This window comes from Nomascus leucogenys, chromosome 14 (genome assembly GCF_006542625.1).
Source record: "Nomascus leucogenys isolate Asia chromosome 14, Asia_NLE_v1, whole genome shotgun sequence".
NCBI classification, from domain to species: Eukaryota; Metazoa; Chordata; class Mammalia; order Primates; family Hylobatidae; genus Nomascus; species Nomascus leucogenys.
Window position 1 is genome coordinate 52,349,809 of NC_044394.1, and position 13,193 is coordinate 52,363,001.

A 13,193-nucleotide genomic window follows, 5' to 3' on the forward strand; every position below is an offset into this window, starting at 1 on the left:
CCACCTTGGTCTCCCAAAGTGCTGGGATTACAGGCATGAGCCACCGAGCCAGGCCAAGAACCCCCTTTTAAATTACTTAATTTATTCAGAAATACTTGAGTACAGACTGTGAGCCAGATGCTGGGATGAGAATTTAGCAAATGAAACAGACAAAGCCCTTGCCCTATGGAGCTCACATTCTGGAAGTGGGACAATAAGCAATTAAATAATGATGGCAGATAGTATGTCAGATGATGATGAGTGATATTGAGACAAATAAAGCAGGAGAGGGGTAGGAATGGCTGGGGAGAAACCACATTTTAAATAGGGTGGTTGGGGAGACTCCAACACTTACTAAAACATATCAGTGAAGTCTCCCGAGTCATAATGACTAAACTCAACCAGGAACCCGCATGAAAATCGAATGCACTGTTATTTTCCCAGAGGAACTTATTCTTATTTAAGAACTTATTTAAGAAGACTCAAGGGCCTGGTTTTTATATGCCAATTTTGGCTCGTGAATCCAGCTTATTTTGTATTCATATTAGTTAATGGCTAAACCTTTCTTTGCTCAGTGTTCCAGAATGAATACCTATCATCAGTTTGCCATGCGTTGAATAAATGGAGCATTGGAAGTGTCCCTAATAGTCTTTTGGGTCTTGTGGCTTTGAAAGGAGATATTTTGAATATCTTAAAATTTTAACCTCTATACCGTCTCACCCATCTTGTATCCTTTTATTTCTGGAAGAAAAAAAAAGGCCCACTGGTAATTTTATTTCCTCTGTGAATAACTCTCCCCCGCCCAGAGTCTGTATTTTTCCTGAGAGATGGCTGAAGGCAAATCCTGATTTGCTGACTTTACTCTGCCCCAGAAACTCAGGACATGGCTGGAAAGCTGCTGCTCTCTTGGGCGTCTAGGCCATGGGGCGTCTGGCGTAGAAGAAGCTGTGGTTATAATGAAGTCCCTCAGGTCCTTTAAACATAATCTCCCTTGAATAGGATTCAAGATCAATTTGTATTGGACTGAATTTGGCAAAATGGATTTTACCAAATAGGTACGTTCACGAAAGCACAAATGAAACCAAGTTTGATAACTCAAATCCCACCTGAAATGCTCTAAGGAAAATCACTGAGGATGACAGCTAGTGAACCCTTTTGAAAAGTGAGTAATTGATACCTAGTTTCTCTTAGTACAGGCACAGATTTATGTATTTGGGATATGTCTGTAACTGCTATACCTCTAAGGAAAATTTTGAGAACACATGAATTACACACTAAACAATGTGATAGTCAATCTTTATTGTATGAGATATTTTTTAGAAGAGTTGTCTCTGCCTAGAAGAAGGGTCAACATCTTTTTCTGTAAATAACCAGTGAATTCTTCAGCCTTTGGAAGTCTTGTGGTGTCTGTTGCAACTGAGAACTCTTCCATTGCAGCACAAATGCAGCTATAGACAATATGCAAATGAGTAATATGTTGCATTAATATTTTATGAATGCTAAAATTTAAATTTCATATAATTTTTGTGTATCATAAATTTTTTTTTTGCTTTTTTTTCCCAAAGCATTTAACAACGTAAAAGATACTCCTAGTTTGTGGGCCACACAAACCAGGTGGCAAACTGGATTTGGTCCACAGGGTATAGTGTGACAATCCTTGAGCTAGAAAATTATGTACTGTTCACACATTATTTCCTCCAGATTTACATGTTTATCATTCAGTAGATGTTTGGGACATTATTTGTACATCTGTGTATTTAATGGATAAGAGTTCCAGCCAGATTGCCAACATTTCCTCTGGGCTTTTAAATGAGTCGTGGGACTTTTCTGACTCAGTTTCTTTACCTGTAAAATAGGGAGAATGATATTTACCTCTGGTGGGTGATATAATAATTAAATTATATGATATTTATGAAATAGGCAACACAGTGCTTATACATAGTAACTTAATAAATGAACACTAAGTGTCTGTTAGCAGGCGTTTCATATTTCCTCCCATTAGAAACATATTTTGCTCTTGAAGGTTAATCTCTAGAGGGCAGATACGTGGCTTATGAATCTGAGGCTGAATACTAGCCAATATCATCTTTCATCTTGATGTTGTGGATTGTCTCTTTCCCGGTGGTTGTTCCTCTAGCTAGAGAGAAGATTTGTCCCTATTGGATATTTCTGGTCATCCATGGCTTGCCCAAGGAGCTGATAGTACAAACTGGCCTTCCTTGTCTCTGGTTTAACTTGCCTTCCTCATTAGGTTCTGAGCTGCTTAAGGAGACCTCCTGATTTGATTAGCCAATACATCAGTCAATTTCTCTTCAATAGGAACACTCTTAGTTCTCTTTGACCAATCACAAGGCATATTAGTTCTTTCACTGTGGTAAAGAAATATCTGAGACTAGGTAATTTATAAACAAAAGAGGTTGAATTGGCTCATGGTTCTGCAGGCTGTACAGGAAGAGTGGCGGCATCTGCTTCTGGGGAGGCCTCAGGGAGTTTTCACTCATGGCGGAAGGCAAAGTGGGAGTAGGCGTCTTACATGGCAGGAGCAGGACCAAGAGAGAGAGGTGGGAGGTGCCACACACTTTTAAACAACGAGATCTCATAAGAACTCACTCCCTATCACAAGAACAGCACCAGGAGATGGGGCTAAACCATTCACGAGACCCCACCCCCATGATCCAATCACCTCCCTCCAGGCCCCACCTCCAACACTGGGATGACATGTCCATGTGAGATTTTGGTGGGGACACAAGTCCAAACCATATCACAATATGGCCTGAGATTTTGGTTGCTGTTGGTCATCATTAACTTACAAAGGATATGGTTTGAAGGGCCATTTCTTCCCCGACACTTTGTTTTCTGCCTTCTACATTCCTTGAACTTAGGTCAGTTTTGACACATTTTTAGATAAGGAGGAAAGCTTTACTAGGGGGTGCTCTCTCTGGATTGGATGCAGAGAATGAATCAATGATGGACCACACAAGTCAATATAACAGCTGGGACTATAGAGAGGAACTATAGAAAATACAGCTCTTGGCCAGGGGTGGTGGCTCATGCCTGTAATCCCAGCACTTTGGGAGGCCGAGGCGGGTGGATGACCTGAGGTCGGGAGTTCAAGACCAGCCTGACCACCATGGAGAAACCCTGTCTCTACTAAAAATACAAATAATTAGCCAGGCATGGTGGCACATGCCTGTAATCCCAGCTACTAGGGAGGCTGAGGTAGGAGAATCACTTGAACCCAGGAGGCGGAGGTTGCAGTGAGCTGAGATCACACCATTGTACTCCAGCTTGGGCAACAAGGACAAAATTCCATCTCAAAAAAAAAAAAGAAAAGAAAATACAGCTCATTCAGGAATCTAGAGGTAGTGCAAGAAGTAGAAAAGTCTGAAGATCTCATAGACGCAATGACACCGGCACAAGAGGAAGCAACACAACGGGTTGATTGCTTTTTATCTTCCACTTCTGCAAGTGGGGTATTTTCCTAAGAGGTGTGGACATATATAGTTTGTTGTCAATATAAGATAAAAATATTACATAAAAAACAAAATAATTGTTTGTTATGTTAAATGTGTATATATTATAGAATATATATTATATAGAATAGACAGTAAAGCTAATACCTAGGGGTAAAATAAAATATGAAGTGCAGGTTCCCTACTGTCCAGGGCCTGGGGCAATAAAGATGACTGAAGAGGTGGAAATAGGGACTGCTGTTTTATGGCTACCAACAAGGAGTTGCTTTACTTCAGCATTCTTTCCAAGTTTGCTCACTTCTTTTTGCTGTAGAAATGATTTTAGAGCAGATTCTTGCCACTGACAGCTGGATCATAGTTAAGAATTATTTTCACCAAGCCTATACTGGCTGAACTTCTACTCTCAGACCATGGAAGGCTGTTTCAGCTTTAGTCACCAGGAGGTTAGATCCATAAGCTTTCCCGTTGTCTGTTTCTACCTTCCAGTTCAACCTGGGAAGGATGGATCAGCTGAAAAGTCCTACCTCGTTGGCACTGGGAAAAGACTCAAACATAATAAATGCTGAAGTTGCTGGGAAGTTAGCAAACTACCGGGCAACAGAGTAATGTTTTGATAAAAGAAAAATGGCTCAGAAAATAACAAATGTTGGCAAGGATGTAGAGAAATAGGAACCTTTGTGCATTTCTGGTAAGAATATAAAATAATGCAGCTGTTATGAGAAACAGTATGGCGGTTCCTCAAAAAATTAAAACATAGAATTGCCATGTGACCCAGCAATTCCACTTCTGGGTATATATACATCCAGCTGGAGACCATTATCCTAAGCGAATTAATGCAGGAACAGAAAAACAAATACGACATGTTCTCACTTACAAGTGGGAGCTAAACCTCAGGTACTCATGGACATAAAGATGGCAACAATAGACACTGGGGACTACTGGGGTAAAGGAAGGGTTGAAAAACTAACTGTTAGATACTATGCTCAGTACCTGGGTGCTGGGATCATTTGTACCTCAAACCTCAGCATCACACAATATACTCAGGGAACAAACTTGCACATGTACTCTCTGAGTCGAAAATAAAAGTTGAAAAAGTTAAACAAAATAATTTAAAAAAGGATGGAAAGCAGGACTTGAACAGATATTATATACCCATGGTTCTTAGCAGCATTATTCATAATAGCCAAAAGGCAGAAGCACTCCAAATGTCCATCAGTAGGTAATGGATACACAAACTGTGGTCTATGCATACAATGGAATATTATTCAGCCTTAAAAAGGAAGGAAATGCTGACATATGCTACAAATGGGTCCACCTTGGAGACATTATGCTAGGTGAAATAAGCCAGTAACAAAACGATAGATATTGTATCATTCTACTTATATGAGGCTTCTAGGGTAGTCAGATTCGTAGAGACAGAAAGTAGAATGGTGATGGGCAAGGGCTGGGGAAAGGGCAATGGGGTTATTGTTAAATGGATATGGCATTTCAATTTAGAAAGGTAAAAGCACATTCTTGACACGGATAGCGGTGATGGCTGTACAACGACATGAATGTACTTGACGTCTTTGAAGTGTATATTTGAAAAATGGTTAAAATGGCAAATTTTGTGTTGTATTTTACCACAATTTTTTTACAAAGCAAAACGGAAGGAAAGGAAGGAAGGAGAGGGAGAGAGAGGGAAGGGGAGGGGAAGGAAAGGGAGGGGAGGGGGAGGGAAGAAGAAAGGAAAAAAAAGGACAGAATGAAGGTGGGAAGGAAGGAAAGAAGGAAAGAATGGCCCAAACCAGCAGATGTTAAGCCACAGGGACAGTGGAATAGGAAACTTCATTTCGGAATTAGGCTAAAGCCAAACTTCCCATAGAAAATTATTTCTGTTTAGTGTCTCTGTGAGCTGGGAATTAAATATTTCCCCCCATTTCTCTTCTTTGGGCAGCGAGCTTGGGTGAAGAGAGAAAAAACAAAAACACTGTGCAACAATTTGTTGGAACAACTTTTTTTCTTCAGGACAGGAGCATGTAAAATTGCTGGATAGAATGCAATACTGAATGCCACAATGTATGGAACAGATGAACCAGGAAACTTTGTTCTAGAATAATGTGGTCTGCTGAATAATTCAGGACTTTCCAGTAGGAAAAGGCCTTGGAAAATGCAAGCATGTTCTCTGGTGTTGGCCGCCTCTTTCTCTATTGCAAACATGCAACTTCCTCATTTCCCTTCAGCAGCATACCTACTCCAAGGTGCAACCTGCTGTCACTTGTCTTTAAGAACATTTCATTTTACCCTGAAGATGGTATGAAATATCAGTGAAAAGGTTGCAGGCCTTAATGTGTGGTAAGAAGATATTATTTTAATGTTCAAGAAGTCTTTGATCATTTCCAGTGACTCGGATGACATGGCCATGAAGTGCAGCCTCGCCACCAGCTTGGAAGGCAACGCAGGGAGCAACGACGCAAGAGCACATGCATCATTGTGCTTCTTTCATTTCTTCCTCCTTTCTTTCATTTTTTTCTTTCTTTTTAAGGAAAGATTGGTTTAAACGACGAATAAATAAGAGTGAAAGAAATGGTGGTGAAGAGAAGGGTGAGGGTGGAGAAAAACACCAGGGTGTTTTTATTTTATTTTTTCTATAGAGCACTCGGGGAAGTTTTGAAGGGGGGAAAAAAAAAGATTTAAGAAGTGATACTTTTGAACTTCAGCCAAAAGCAAGCCATCAGAATGGGACACTGTCTCTTTAAGTGCAAGCCTGCACAAACGAAAGGAAATTAATTAAGTATCCGACGCTGGTTTGGCGCCATGGAAAGAATACACAATCTAGGTCCTGCATGCCAAATCTGAAATGAAAATGAAGGTGATCCGTCATATTTGGCTGTTTTTTTAAAGACAGAATATATATTTTTGAAAGTTGACTAAGCAATTACCCAAATTAAAGAAACTGGAAAAGCAAACAGTGGTAAAAAAAAAAAAAAAAAAAAAAAAGCTTTAATTTTTTAGAGGGTAAATTAGTTTTCAAATGTGTGCGTTTTTTTATCTTAATACCAAAGAGAAAGAAAAAAAAATTAAAAACAAAACAGAGGGTTCCTTAACTCTTTAATGCTGGCATCTAGGAGACTTTATTTACTGCCTCTGCCAATGATAAAGTTTCTGAACTTAACAGGGAGACATAAGAAAGCTCAAGCTCCTTCTAAGCTAAGGAAGAGATGTTTAGTATGTGTTTCTAAATTTGAGATTTCTTAAAGGTCGTTTTCCTTTCTTAAGCATGGGTCTCTATGCCCCACTAGCCTTACATGCTGTCAGCAACCAGATGGGTTCTCTCCCTTGCCACCAACTCCTACCCTCTGAGCCACTAAGCTTGGGCCTTGCCATCTGGCAGGTAGGAGCAGCTTTGCTTTGCCATGATTCTGTATTATTCTCTGGCAAAGGCTAAGAGAAGAGAAGAAAGGGCTTTAGATCCAAAAGTTTCCACCCTGAGGACAACAGGACGTGTACCAGGTGGTCTGTATGGTCAACTAGACTTTTGTTTTGTTTCTTCTTCAGTTAGAAAGAGAACATCAAAGGCAACGCTCCAGCAAACTTCATCTTATTCCCCAACATCCTAGAGCTTTTCATAATACTCTAGGTGGAAGAAGTCATCAGAAAGAGGTGACTGCTGAAATAAATACAGCATTTATGGAGATTGTTGAAGAAAAGGCTATGTTAGGTTAGACGCTCTTATTTGCAACAGACAGAAAATCCATAATAAATGGTCGTGAAACAAAAGGTAGTTTACTGGCTTTTGTAAGTTGAAATGTCTACCATAAGTTTGGCTTTAACTCTGAATTCGGGGATTAGACATGTGGTATTGAAGAGAGTCTTCACTTTCTATTTTTGTCAGTTCTTTCTCACTCTGGAGCTGTATCTTCACTCTTGTAAGGTTACTGAGAAAAAGGAAATCTATGAAAGGTCAATCAAAGGCTTTGAAAATTTTGCTGCCCTTGATTGGCTGGATTGGGGTATGTGCCCATTTATGAATTCATCACCGTGTTCAGGGATATGAGATGGGCATGCAGGATTACCCTGGTTGTATGTTCTGGAAACTAGGAGCAAAACTGGCTTATCAAAAGTATCTGGGAACAGTGGATTTGCTTTGATTGATTACTATAAGACAGAAGGGCATATAGTGAGTGGCAAAAGAAGATGGCCTTCTAAGTGAACTTAAACATCATTAACTGTTTCAATAACCAACACAATCACTTCACAACTAGTTCAAAGAGTTAGAGATAGAGGCAAAAAACTCCCAGCAGCAAACATGATGCAGAAGGATGGTTGTTGGAGGGAGTTTGATAGCAGCTGGCTTAGTGATGTGGCCACCAACCCCTAATTTATTTATATTTTTATTTTTTTAATTTTTTTGGAGACAGAGTCTCACTTCGTTGCCCAGGCTGGAGTGCCATGGTGCATTCTCTGCTCACTGCAACCTGCGCCTCCTGGATTCAAGTGATTCTCCTGCCTCAGCCTCCTGAGTAGCTGAGATTACAGGCACGTGCCACCACACCCAGCTTTTTTTGTATTTTTAGTAGAGACAGGGTTTCACCATGTTGGCTTGGCTGGTCTTCAACTCCTGACCTCAGGTGATCTGCGTGCCTTGGCCTCCCAAAGTGCTGGGATTACAGGTGTGAGCCACTGCGCCCAGCCTACCAACCCCTAATTGACAGCAAAACACATCTGGCTTTTGTGTATCGGCTTGAACACTCCCTAGATGTGTCATCTTGGCCAAGTGACTTACTAGTTTGATCCTTGGTTACATCACTTTTAAAATGAGGATAACACCTATCTTGTAGGGTGTACTAGTTTCCTAGAGGTGCTGTAAGAAATTACCAAAAACTATGTGGCTTAAAACAACAGAAATTCATTCTCTTTTAATTCTGGAGGCTATACATTCAAAATCAAGGTGTTGGCATGGCCAAGCCACGCTTTCTCTGAAGGCTGTGGGGAATAAATTGTTTCATTCTTTTTTCTTTGTTCCTGGTGTTGCCAGTAATCCTTGGGGTTGCTCAGCTTGTAGAGGGATCACTCCAGTTCCCGTCTCTGTTTCACAGTGTTTTTCCTCTTTGTCCACATCTCTTCTTCTTCTTCTTCTTTTTTTTTTTTTTTTTTTTTTTTTTTTGAGATGGAGTCTTGCTCTGTCGCCCAGGCTGGAGTGCAGTGGCACAGTCTCGGCTCACTGCAAGCTCCGCCTCCCGGGTTCACATCATTCTCCTGCCTCAGCCTCCTGAGTAGCTGGGACTACAGGCGCCTGCCACCATGCCTGGCTAATTTTTGCATTTTTAGTAGAGACATGGTTTCACCGTGTTAGCCAGGATGGTCTTGATCTCCTGACCATGATTCGTCTGCCTCAGCCTCCCAAAGTGCTGGGATTACAGGCGTGAGCCACTGTACCCGGCCATCTCTTCTCTTCTTATAAGGACGTTTGACATACTGAATTAGGGCCTACACTAGTTCAGTGTGACCTCATTTTCACTTGATTATCTCAGTTAAACCCTATTTCTGAATAAGGTCATATTCACAGGTATGGGGGCTTAGGACTTCTACATATCTTTTTTGGGGGAAGCAATTCAGCTTATAACATAGAGTTACATAATAATCATGTGAGATGATGCATTTAAACATCATTATCAGCTAATGCTCCCCAGCCAGCTATTCAAAGCTTGCAGTGTTAGGATAAGTGTTAAAAAATATATTTTATGATGTATAGCAAATATATAGACACTTGCTCAAAATGTAAGTATGACCTCAAAAATTTTTTTTAAACTGAGCACAGCCATGTAAACAACACCCAGATCAAGAAATGGAACATTGCTAGGACATAGGATCATAGACTAAGTGTATGTTTAGCCTCCTTGAATAAGACTAAATGGTATTCCAAAGCAGTTGTACCAATTTACACTCCCAAAGCAAGGTATACAAGTTTCAGTTGTGCAACATTCAGGAGAGAAAGTTTGTATTTCTTCTATTCTTTTCCTGTTGATGTCTGAAACATCTTATCAAGATCTGTAAGAAGCTGCTAAAGAAAATTCTAGTTTAGTTCTCTCCTTGGATCAAAAATTAATAAAAATATAGGAAAATCTTAGTTTAACATCTCTTCTGATTAACAAATGAGGGATGGACTGCCTAATGTGACTTCTGGAACACAAGTCAAGGTGGTCTTTACGGACTTCTGCAAATGTAGATACCTCCCTCACATCACTATGTGGCTTATCTGGTTTCCAGGAGTTTAAGGTTCTTGGGTACTTGGTGTGTTGTGACATTTAATTTGGATGTACATTTTTATTTAGACCTGGGAATAAGGGACATAGAATATAGTAATGCATTCATAATATATAACTTGAGGGTCTGAGGTCCACAGAAGCTCCATAAGTTGCCCAGGGTCAGCTAAGAAGTGTTAATGACTGACTTGGAGGCTAAAAATTTGTATGTAGCCACTGATTTTCACACTAAATGTTCATATATTTCTATTTACTTGAGTTTTTTCATATATGACCCAAAGGGTCACACAATTGTTAAGTCAGGGAAGTTTCTCTCTTTATTCTCATTTGCTAGAATAATGTATGCTGATAGTTGAAAATATAAAAGCCATCAGCACTTTGTCATCCAACACTGCTTCTATTCTTTTTAGCTACTTGATTCAGCATCCAGCTCATCTCTTCTTGGTTTTCTTCCAGACTCTGATTGTGTTAATCCTCTCTCTCCTACCCCAGAAACCTTATGGGGAACAAGATTGTTTTCATCTATCTTTTCCAGAAACTGCAGGGCCTTAAAAAAAATCATGATTGCCAAAAGGACTTTAACTGTCTTGAACCATAGAAAGAACCAACAAAGGACAGAATTTAAAACAGGTCCAGTTACTGACTTAGAATATGCTCCCTCTTAAAAGTACAATGTATGAAGCCTCTGAGGCTTATTGGAAAGGTCAATAACTTTGAAATCAATATAGCTGAGTTCAAATCCAGGATTTGGATTTGCACCTTGGACCTTTTAGAGCCTCTATGTCTATCATTTTTATAATGATGATAATGCTGCAAGACTTAGAGATAGTAAATTTCAAAACTCAGCGCAATGCCTTACACTAAGCTGTAGACATCATTATTGGTATTATTACCTATTATTGAGGCAAGGTATACTCAAGACACATTCATGTACTTTATTATCAAAGTAACATGTTTGTTAAGCTATGTAGGAACTCTCTAAGACAATTAAAGAAGAAGCAAGAACAGGCTTTTTCCTAAATACTTAACACTTAATGCAATATTAGCACAGATGTTGGAGGAACCACAGCCTGTTTGTAAGTACACTTTCAAACAGAAAAGTGCCAGGGCAGTGGTTCTCAAGCACAGATGAGTCTCTTCTAGGGCTTTAAAAACATACAACACTCCGAGCACTTCCCCTGAAATATTGATGGATATTTTAATATGGTGCTCAGCTCTGGAGCCAGACTGCCTGTGTGTGGATTCCAGCTCTCCCATTACTAGCTAGGTAACTTTATGGTGTTATTTAATTTCACGGCTCCGGCTTTCCCAGCTTACTCTGCATACACAGGTTACTCTGTAGCATAAAGAAAACACTGGCACTTGCCCATTACATAGGAAGGACTCAACAAATGCTTGCTCTCATCAAGAGGTAGTCTGTATTAAAAATGAAAAACAAAAATCTCCCTGACAAATATGTAGTTCAAATTTGTTTGAGAACAACTGACCTAGTGACAGAAATGTAATACTGCATTTTGGGTAAAAATCGTATATACCAGATTGTAACTTCTTAAATTCTTCACTTTTCGTGAGATCTTAAAAAAAACCCCAAAACTTATGTGTATGAAATTGAATGAGATATACCTTTGTCTTGAGAAAAATTAAATTATATATATAGTTTTGAATACACACACACACACCTTTCTATTTGTAAAAAGCATTCATCCATATGTACTTCTGTTTTATAATTGATTACACCGAAATTGCCTCCTTATAAAGAAATAAGAATGTGAGAAACTGGAGTAGATTTCAATTTACAAGGTCACACCTCCCAGAATCCAGAAAATGCTTTTTCCTAACAGCGGAGGTGCCTTAACCCACATGTCAATTGCCCAAGTTTTTAGTACCAGTAGTGATCTTTGCATTAGGGATTAAAGAAGCTCCAGCTTAATATTTGAAGTATTAGTATCACATCCACTCTGTGGCTTGTCTGGCTTGGAACTTGTGAATTTTTTCTGATGACTACTTCAGGCTTTGTTCTGAACCAGCTCTTTCTATGGTGCCAGATCTGGTAGACCAATTTCTATTTCCGTTTCCATGTTTAAGTTCTCCTTGTTTCCTGCCTCAGAACCTATAGAGTCTCCATAAATTGGCTTTCAAATTGCCGCTGCCCTTTCCTGCAGCGCTGATGGAGAGGGACCTCAACCGATTCACAGATTTCCCTGTCTGCCTGGATTTTTCAAGATTATCTGCTTGCACATCCACAGACTTCATGTTTTGTCTCCATTAGAAAAATTTTAGTATTTTGAATTTTCTCTCTTTTTCATGTGATCAGTCTAGGTTAAGTTTTGTCAATTTTGTTGATGTTTTGAAAGAATCAACTTTAGTCTTTGTTGACTGTATAATTTTTCTATGTTTAATTTCATTTATTTCTGCTCTATTCTTTATTATTTCCTTTGTTCTGATTCTTTGGGTTTAGTTTGTTCTTAATTTTCCAGTTACCTAAAGTGGAAGGTTAGGTTACTGGCTTGAGCCCTACTTTCTTTTTTAATATAGGAACTTACAAACATAAATTTCCCTCCAAGCACAGCTTTAAATTAAACCTGTAAGTTATGTTGTATTTTTGTCTTCATTCATCTCAAAGGATGTTCTAATTTTTCTGATAACAACTTCTTTGAAACATTGGTTATTTATGAGTGCGTTTTTACCTATTTGTAAATTTCCCAAACTTCCATTTGTCGTTAATTTCTAACCTAATTGCATGTAGTTACATAACATATTCTGTACGACTTCAATCTTGTAAAATTTATTGAAGATTGTTTTATGGCCTAGCCTATGGAGAATATTCTGTATGTGCTTGAAAAGAATGTGTGTCTGCTGTTGTTGAGTGAAAGGTTCTATTAGATCTCTTAGGTCTATTTGCTTTAGGGTGTTGTTCAGGTCGTCAGTGACATTATCTTCTGTCTAGTTGTTTTACCCATTATGGAAAGTACATATTGAAGTCTCTAATCATGTTGAATTATCTGTTCTCCCTTCAATGCTGTCATCGTTTGCTTTATGCATTTTGGTGGCTCTGTTGTTAGGTGAATATATGTTTATAAGTGTTATATCTTCCTAATGTATTGATCTTTCTATCACTATAAATTGTCTCTCTTCATATCTAGTAACGTTTTTATTTTAAAATTATACTTAATCTAATATTTGTATATTAGTACATATTAGCATATGTACTTCAGCTCTCTCAAGGTTGTTATTGGCATGATATATTTTATTTTCATGATTTTACTTATATCTTTGGATCCAAAGTATGTCTTCCATAGACAGCATATACTTGGATTTTGTTATTGTTGTATTCTCCAGTGCCTTTTGATTGGATTGTTTAGTCTATTCATGTTTAATGATATTAATGATTTGATGAACTTTAGTTCTGCCATTTAAATTTTTGTTTCAGTTCTGCCATTTAAATTTTTGTTTTCTACATATCTTCAGAATTTTTTGTTCCTTTGTTTCTCCTTTA